Source organism: Lynx rufus, unplaced genomic scaffold, assembly GCF_022079265.1.
Source record: "Lynx rufus isolate CCGP_SWC_20201006 ecotype Redwood Valley unplaced genomic scaffold, mLynRuf1.p SCAF_9, whole genome shotgun sequence".
Classification (NCBI taxonomy): domain Eukaryota; kingdom Metazoa; phylum Chordata; class Mammalia; order Carnivora; family Felidae; genus Lynx; species Lynx rufus.
In genome coordinates this window covers 110075922-110085697 of record NW_025814897.1, presented here as the reverse complement: position 1 = coordinate 110085697, position 9776 = coordinate 110075922, and positions in this window count along the sequence as shown.

Here is a 9776-nt window from a genome sequence, read left to right as displayed (position 1 = left end):
CCTAATTCAGCTCCCTATTTCATGCAATAGTCATTCCAACAGTCCCAACAAGTTGATATCTCGCTTTTACTTGAGTAACTCATGTTGGGAAAGTTGCCACCTCAGGCAACCCATTCCAGTTTTGGTCAGCAGTGGTTTGGTAGGAAGTTTTTCATTATTTGAACTGGAACTCCCCCACTGTATCTTCCACCCGTTGGTCCCAGCTCTGCCCTTTGAAACCACAGGGAAGTCATCTAATCCCTTTATAAAGGGCAGAAGGGAATACCCAGGATTGTTATTGTTAACCTGTCACAGTAGTTCAGACCTGACCTGAATGATTGTATTACAGATGTCCTGTGCTTTGTACACTAGCTATGTTCCTAACACAGTGTGGAAATCTAGTTGTGTGTGAATCAAATCATTTTAGACACACTGAGACGTTGACTGTCTAAAAGAAACCCTGTTACCTGTCCTTTCATAAACTGAAGAACTTTGTTGTAATGCAAAGAACCTCCCCATTAAACTTTTCTGCAAATCTAGATTTTTCATACATCATGTTTTACTTAAGGCAAGATTTGCCTGCATACAAAACACGCAAAACAATGACAACAGCAACAGCTGACATTTCACTGAGCCCTTATCTGCACCTGACATGCATTATTTAATTTCTCACCACCACTCCTTGAAAATGGTCCCCTATTTACAGATGAGGAAACCAAGGCTTAAAGAAGTTAAATAACTTATCCAAGGTTACACAATTAGAAAGTGATGGGCCAGGATTCCAACAAGGTCATAGGACTCCAGAATCTTGTGTGTTAACCACCAGGAAGTTTCAGATGCCAATAATAATTGAAATAACTGGCTACTTAGCTGTGTACCTCAGCACAAGTAAATCAGGCTGCAATACAGAAAACTGACCTAAAATTGTTGCAGGTTAAAAGATGTTCACTAAATCGACTCATTTTTGGGTTCTGGCACCCAAAATCCACTCTTTGTAGGTTTCCTGCACAACTCACATTTTTCAGTGCAATTTGATCAAGGAGCTCCAAAGACTTCCCTTCAGCTGTTAGTATGAAACAGATGCTGCCAAAATTTATTTCAGGCAGAAGGGTGTGATCAGACACTTTTTCACAGGATTTGTGTATTCCCAGGGGTATGTGGCATAAGCTTCTTAAAAGAAAGAAGTGGTTCATTATTGACAGGGACAATCAAAAGTATTGGCACCCTGGTTGATCCCAGTCTGCTCCCAGATGGGTTGAAATCGTTCAAATGTGTTTTTAGGTCCTGTTTTTAATGGTGTTTAGGTTTGCAAGATAAAAATAATTTGGGAGGGATGGTCCATAAATAAAGTGCTGTTTTGAATTCAAACTGGACAAAGATAAATGGATGTAATAGTCCTGTGTCTTCAAGTCAGTTCCAGTTTCTCCGATTTTAGTCAACAACAGCGAACACTCACAACATTGCTCAGCTCAGAGCACACCCCTCAGGGCTCCTAGAATCTCAGACTTTTCTACACTAAATAAGGGAGCTCTGGGTAGTACTCTTCTGTCCTCTGTGCCCCTCCGCCACCCGCCCCAGGATCAGAATGCCCGTTTGACATGAGACTTTATCTTGGCTCATCTGCAGACTTTTGCTTTCAAGTACATGATCATTCTTTGCAAATCTCATCCCTAGCAGATATTACACAGGCCTCCTGGTCCACAGCCATCAGGAATCAGGTCAGTCCTTGCAAGGCACCAGAACTCTCCTTGCAAGTCTACCTTTCTGACCTTTACTTTGTACACCAGGCTTGTTTATAACCTCAAGTCATAGACCCAGGTGAAGAAATACACAATTTTCTTTATCTCTTAACCTAGCTCTTCAGCCCCCATTTTCACTAATGGCAGAAAACTAATGAACTTTGCCAATTCCAGACAACTCAATCATTTCAAGTTTTAAACTCAGTCTCTCAGAAGTCTCCTTCCTTCTCGTCACAATGTGCTAGTTGGGGGTTCACATATCATTCTGACATCAGGGAAGGGCACCAAGGTCAGGTGCCATCTTCTGTTCCTTTTGCCTTACTTGGTCTTGGTCATTGGACTCTATCACCATGGCATCTGCTGCAGAGTTCCCTGGTGGGTGGGACCTGCAGCCTTGATATAGAAAGACACAGTGTCTGCTTCACAAGGAGCTCGGTGGCTCCCATCTCAGCTCTTCCTGGTACTACTGAGCCTCCATCCGGCTCCTGGCATGGGTCATGCAGCCCTCAGGCTCTACTGTGGGCTTCATCCCTGCCCCCCCCCCCCGCCCACTCCACAGCAATATCCACGGGCACCCAGCTCTCAGCTCACCTTCACACTCCTCTCGGGAACTAGGCACCAAGGCACTTTTCAGATCTCCTCCAAATGTCAAGGAGCCAAGTAGACTTGGCTTAGGGAGTGAGAAGGTTGTGGGTAGTGAGGAAATGTGACTTATCTCAGCCCTGCTTTGCCTACACGGGTGACAATGCCATTTCTACTCTGTGGCAGTTGTCCCTTGGTAACACAGGGGGCTTTGAAATGCTGTGTCTCCTCAGAGTTCTAGGAATGGAATGAAGCATAAGCCTCATCTGTCTACTGTTGTTTGGTGGTGAGCACAGAAAACAGAGCCCAAGGTGCATCTAAACACTCTTTCCTCTTTTCTCAGTCTTTTCCAATTCTGCTCCAGGCTCAGAAAGGATTATACTTCTGTGTGGAGGGGAAACCCCCAGGCCCTTCGCATTTCAACAGTTAATGGCATAAACTCTAAGTTTTAGGTTTGTCAAGTTCTGTCTCTTAATGTTTAAAAAAAAACCTGTGAAGGAAAAAAAAAAAAAATCCCTCTCAAGGACCCAGCCCTTACAATTTAAAAACTGGAGCCTCCAAGAGTATCTCCTCTGCAACACAGGAAACAACAGGAGTTGGCAAGGATGTGGAGAAAGGAGAACACTCTTACATTGTTGGTGGCAATGCAAACTGGTGCAGCCACTGTGGAAAACGATACAGAGGTTCCTCAAAAAGTTAAAAATAGAACTACCCTACCACCCAGCAATTGCACTACTAGGTATTTACCCAAAGGATACGAAAATACTTATTCAAAGGGAAACATGCACCCCAATGATAAATTTATAGCAGCATTATCCACAATAGCCAAATTATGGAAATGATTTCACTCATAGGTGGAATTTAAGAAACAAAACAAATGGGGGCGCCTGGGTGGCTCGGCTCAGTTGGTTAGGCGTCCAACTTTGGCTCAGGTCACGATCTCACAGTTTGTGAGTTCAAGCCCTGCCTCGGGCTCTGTGCTGACAGCTCAGGGCCTGGATCCTGCTTTGGATTCTCTGTCTCCTTCTCTCTCTGCCTGTCCCCCACTTGTGCTCTGTCTCTCTCTGTCTCTCAAAAATAAATAAATGTAAAAAAAAAATTAAAAAAAAAATGAACATGGGGAGGGGAAAGAGGTAAACCAAGAAATCGACTCTTAACTATAGAGAACAAACTGATGGTTATAGGAGGGGAGGTGGACAGGGCATAGGTTAAATGGCTGATGGGGATTATGACGAGCACTGGGTATTGTATGTAAGTGTTGAATCACTAAATTATACATCCAAAACTAGTATTACACTGTATGTTAACTAACTGGAATTTAAATAAAAACTTGGAGGAAAAAGAAAACATCTCCCTAGATTTGAAAAGATCTAGTTAAGAATTCAAAAGCCCAAGACTGACTCTGATCTTTCTGTATCATCCCTGTGCAGAGGATGCTGCATCTAGAAAGCCTTGCTGCTGCTTAATGATGGGAGATAAATTCAGGGTAAAAGAAACGGAAAATGCATTGCTTGATATGAAAACATCTAGTTTTATCTTTTTATAACAAGGAATCACCTTCTCTCCCAAAATCTTTTCTGTCACTCATTAATATATTGCACAAATATATACATGTCTGCTCTAGTAGGGAAAGACTAGGAACTGGATGTGCTCTCTACTTTCACAGAGTTCACCATCTAAGAGGGAACACAACCAATGGGCAGTGACCATCCCATAGAGTGCTGTCTGAAGGCCCCTGTCTCAGACTTGGAGACCCTGGGAGGTTTTCTGGAGGAAATGACACCTAGATTTAGACCTAAAGAGTAAATCCTTGGTGAATGGAAAAGGAAAAGTTTCCAACCAAATCGAATACCATGTTCAAAATCCTACAAATGCTGGAAAAACTCCCAACAGATTCCTTATGTCTAGGAGCGTCAAGTGAGGAGTGGTGAGCAAAGGGGACTGGAGAGGTAAGCAAGGTGTATAAACTCTGTTAAGAATTCTGGACTTTATCCCAAAGGCTTTGGGGAGCCACTGAAGGGTTTTCAGCAGAGGAGTGATCTGTCAGATTGTTGTATTAAAAAGATGCTCTGGAGGCGCCTGGGTGGCTGTTGGTTAAGCGTCAGACTTAGGCTCAGCTCACGGTCTCACAGTTTATGAGTTTGAGCCCCACTTTAGGCTCTGTGCTGACAGCTCAGCCTGCCTCTCTCTCTCTTTCTCTCTCTCTCTCCCTCTCTCTCTCACTCTGCCCCTCTCCCGCTCACTCTCTCCCTTTCTTTCTCTCTCTCTCAAAAATAAATAAAAACATTAAAAATAAAAAATAAAAGACTGGCTACAGAGTGGTAGATAAGGTGGCCCAGGAAGAACACATAGAATGAGAAAAGGGCCTAGAAGAAAACAACGCAATTAAGTGACGAGCAGAAAGGAACTCACAAAAGAAAAAAGGGAGAGACTACAGGGGTTGAAGGAAAACCAGGAGAGGGGCAATCCTAAACCAAAGGAAGAAAATTTCAAGAAGCAGGCATAATGAGAGTCAACCACTGCCAAGAGGAACAGTAAGAAAGCAATTGGAAATTAACATCAGATTTAGCAAGTGGATTACTGAGGACCTTGTTTGAAAGCAGCTGCAGAGGAATAGAAATTATATTGCGTTGGACTAAATCAATTGCCTCAGCGCTCATTGTCTCCTTCACTCACAATCTGTCTCTGCACTCGTGTCTTCCAAATGTGTGTAAGTCTAGATCTCCACTTTGAGCCTCATAACAATCAACTACTCAGTATGTCCACTTGATTGTTTCAAAGGTATCTCAAACCCAGCAGGTTCCAAGACCTACACTCTCCCCACCCAGACCTGGTCTTCCTCCAGTGTGCCTCATCTCAGCAAATGGTACCTTTGGTCTTCCAGCTGCACAATCCTCCCACAACAAACCCTTTCCTCACCCTGTATCTAACCCATTGTCCCATCTTGTCAATTCTTTCTACCTATGTGTTCCTCTATCTCCACTGCCAACATTCAAGTTCAAGCTACCATCTTCTGTCTCATCTAAACCACAGTGGTAGCCTCCTCATTGGTTTCTCACATCAACTTGCACACCCCTCCAACCCATTCCCCACACAGCACCTGGAGTAATCTTTTTATATTTCTTTAAATGTTTATTTATTTTTGAGAGACAGAGAGAGAGGATGAGCAGAGGAGGGGAAAAGAGAGAAGGGGACAGAGAATCCAAAGTGGGCCCTGTGCTGGCAGCAGAGAGCCTGATGCAGGGCTCAAACTCACAAACCATGAGACCATGACCTGAGCCAAAGTTGGAGGCTTAACCATCTGAGCCATCCAAGCGCCCTGGAATAATCTTTTTAAAAACATAGTTGATCATTTCACTTTTTTGCTTCAAATCCTTCAATAGTTTTTTTCCAGGGCTCCAAAGGTGAAAAACAAAATTCTTTAAATGACCTAGAAAGCCCTGCACGATCTAGCCCTTGCCTATTTTCCCAGCCAGCATTCACCACACATTCCCTCTTGCCTACCGTTTTCCCTCCCTTCTCTCCGTTTCTCACGTGCACCATGAGTCCTGCTGCTTCAGGCCTGGTGTCCACACACCGTGTCTCTGTAGCTAAGAACATGGTTCAAGTGTCAGACGTCTGGGTTGAAAATCCAAGCTCTACCCCAGCCTGGTTAAATGACCCTGGGCAAGGCACTTCGTCTCTCAATGTCTCCATTTTCTCTTCTGTGAAATGAGGTTAATACTTACTTGTCAGAGTTTTTACAAGAATGAAATGAAATGATATGTGGAAAGGGCTAAAAATATAGTCCCCAATTAGTGTTAGTTACCACTACTTGTTATCTCCCATTCTCAGCCTGGTTAACACTTCTCATATTTCAGATCTCAGCTCAAATGATCTGAGGGAGGTCTCCCTTGACACCCTCTCTCCAGCCAGGTTATGACTCTCTGTTAAATTCTCACCTAGCATCCTGAACTTTTAATTCATAATACTTTGTGATTATATATTTGAGGGGTTATTTTATTAATGTCTGTCAACCCTACCAGAATATAAGCTCCAAGAAGATAGAAATATCCCATTTTACTCATCATTAGATCCCCACATCCCAGCACACTACCTAGCACATAAGCTAGATACTTTGTTTGTTTGTTTGTTTGTTTGTTTTGAAAGAGAGAGAGGCACGCACACGCAAATGGGGGAAGGGCAGAGAGAGAGGGAGAAAGAATCCCAAGCAGGCTCCACACTATTGTGCAGAGCCCGATGCAGGGCTCAATGTGGGACTCAAACTCAGGAACTGTAAGATCATGACCTGAGCTGAAATCAAGAGTTGGATACTTAACTGACTGAGCCACCCAGGTGCCCCACACCAGATGGTTTTTAAATAAATGTTTCATTAAAGGGGAGGCAAGGTAGTGGAGCCAATGTGTTCAAATCATTCAAGAAGATTGTGATCATAAAAAGTAAGGGCAAGGGGCGCCTGGGTGGCGCAGTCGGTTAAGCGTCCGACTTCAGCCAGGTCACGATCTCACGGTCCGTGAGTTCGAGCCCCGCGTCGGGCTCTGGGCTGGTGGCTCGGAGCCTGGAGCCTGTTTCCGATTCTGTGTCTCCCTCTCTCTCTGCCCCTCCCCCATTCATGCTCTGTCTCTGTCTGTCCCAAAAAAAAAAAAAAAAAAAAAAAAAAACGTTGAAAAAAAAATTAAAAAAAAAAAAAAGTAAGGGCAAGACATGGAGGAGGACCAGGGTTTGTCACTTACTTTTTAAGCTGGCAGATACTTGAGCATGTTCAAATGCTAATGGGAAGGATCGAGAAGAGAGGGAACTTACCAGAATGACTGGGAGCCATGAGACTGCAGGAGGGGATGGCACTTAGTGCAGGAGCCAGAAGAATCATTCTCAGATAGGAGAGACACGTCTTCCATGCTACAGGAATGAAAGAAGAAAATTCAGCTACATCTGTAGACTTGGTGGCAGGAAGTGCTACCAAGACCTTTTTATGAATTTTGGTAACACAAGCAGCAAATCTGGATTCTCCAAAAAGCTCAGCATACTTGGTGGATTTCATTCCATGCACTTTTGCAACTTATGTAAAAAGGAAGCAGGTGGGTTTTTTTTTTTTCTTCATCAGTGACTACACTGATACACTACAGAGCAAAATGACAAGTCTCCAAAGCAACTGAGACCAGCGATCTCAGCATTCTCTTTATTGAGCATGCTTCCTCAATATTGGGAAACAGTATGGGAAAATGATAATGTTATAAAATAATAATGGCTGACACTGGTTGAGGGCTACTATGTGCCAGGTGCTATTCTAGTACTTTATCTACAATAACTCATCTGATCCCCACCTTATGATACCATTCTGCAGGTAAGGAAACTGAATTCCAGAGAGGTTAAGTAACTTGCCCAAGGTCATCAGCAAGTAGGTGGCAAAACTACTTTCAAACCCAAACTCTGACTCCAAACTTGATGCTTTTTTTTTTTTTTTTTGAGAGAGAGAGCAGAGGAGGGGGCAGAGGGAGAGAGAGAGAATCTTAAGCAGGCTCCATGCTCGGCACAGAGCCCAATGAGGGGCTTGATCCCATGGCCTTGGGATCATGACCTGAGCTGAAATCAAGAGTCAGATGCTCAACCCACTGAGTCACCCAGGCACCCCCAAAATTGATGCTTTTAACCACTCTACTCTCACTAGCAGAAGGGAAAGAACATACTAGGAATCAGAAACTCTGATGTCTCCACCATGAACTAACTCTGAACTCGGGCATTCATTTGCTCATCAACAAAATGAGAATGATAGTGTTTACCTTTATAATGCTTTTTAAAGGATTATGAAATGCTGAAAATGGGAAATACTATACAAAAGATCTTATGAGTGTACTGATCATAAGACCTAATATCCTTGTCTTCTAATTGGGTCACAAGCCAATAGCTGTTGTTGAGACCCTTGGTTCCCATACCAGTACAGCAGCAGCAGTTTGGGTGTTCTGGTGTCTTTGGCAGATCAGCTGATTCTCATCCCATCAGCTTTAACATCCCTGGCCAGGTCTCCTTGATGACCCCTTCCCCGCGAACACACACCTACCCTTGGGAACAGTTGCAGCTTATGCTCTCACTTCTTTGATTCCATTGGCCAAAGGAGTGACTGTTAAAAAAAAAATAAGCAGTAAATAGCCTGAATGGCAGCTACTCGTGAGGTACACCCCAGAAGGTCAAGTTCCACTTTGGTGGTAGAACCACTGTTCCAGTTTAGTGGTGGAATCAGACTATCAGAGCTAGAAGAGAACTTCAAGGTCATGTTTTAGTGCAACTCCCTGACACCCCTCCTTACCCATTTTATACTAGGAAAACCAAGGTCAGGTAGGCGAGGTGATACAACCAGATGGGATTGGTAGCAGCACTTTTTTGTCCTTGAAAATGTTTTCAAATAATTTTAAAGCAAATAATTTCACCTTGCCAAAATCATAACTGGAAAGTACTTCAATCACTTATAAATTTGTTTTGGTACATGTACCTTTTCAGAGAGGAGCAAAATCCTAAAATTCCATTAACCATAAATAAATAAAACCTTAAACCCAATAACTCACGTGAAGCCCATGCTTCCCATTGCCCTTACTTGGTCATTTCAGGCATTTCCCAGGCGGAAACAGGCCCACATCTTCAGAGACAGCATAATCTGACAGTTAAATTCTCATTGCTCTGCACAAAACCCAATCTATTATTACTAGTTCATCTCTGAGCTTAGTTTCCTAGTCTGGAAGAACAGTACCCACCTCCTAGAGCTGGAGTGTGGGGTGGGGGTGGGGAGGGTGTCACATGAGATAATGCACTTTTAGCACCCAGCTAGCGCTCTATAACTTTATTATCATTTGAGCATAATTCTTTTCTCTCTCAAGCAGATAGTTCACCTTTCTTAATGACCTTAGACCTTCGACCACTCAGATGCTACTAAACCAAGGAGAAACCCAGCTGTGCCAGGCCTAGAAATGTCCATCCCCACCCCCACTCCCTTTTAAGACAGTGAGTAGGCCGGAATTCTCCTGGTTGATAAATGAGAGGAGCCGAGAAGGAGCAGAGAGAAGCTGCAGTGATGACTATTCTGAGAATCTGATCTGCGAGCAGGCGAATCTCCACCACATACACCATGGAGACGCTTTGGGAAAGAGAGCCGGCCTACCTGCCTGAAGAAGGATGCTGGAGAAAGGGGATGGACGACAGAATTGCTTAAAGGGAGATGAACTGGAGGTGCCCAAAGAGGAAAATTTATTTGAAAAGGAAAACAGAGGCTGAATTTTGGGAAACCTGAGCGGTGAGTGTCATTAAAGGAAGGATTGCGTGTCTCGGGGAGACAGATTTTGGAGGAAACGAGGAGTAGGGGAAAAGGTGGGGGTCCTCGAGCTGCGGAGCCCGAGCCGCGCAAGCTGTGGGGGATCTCCAGATGGCCCAGCCGTGACCGGAAGCCGACATTATGGGGGGCACCCACAGGGAAGGTGGCGGGGTCGG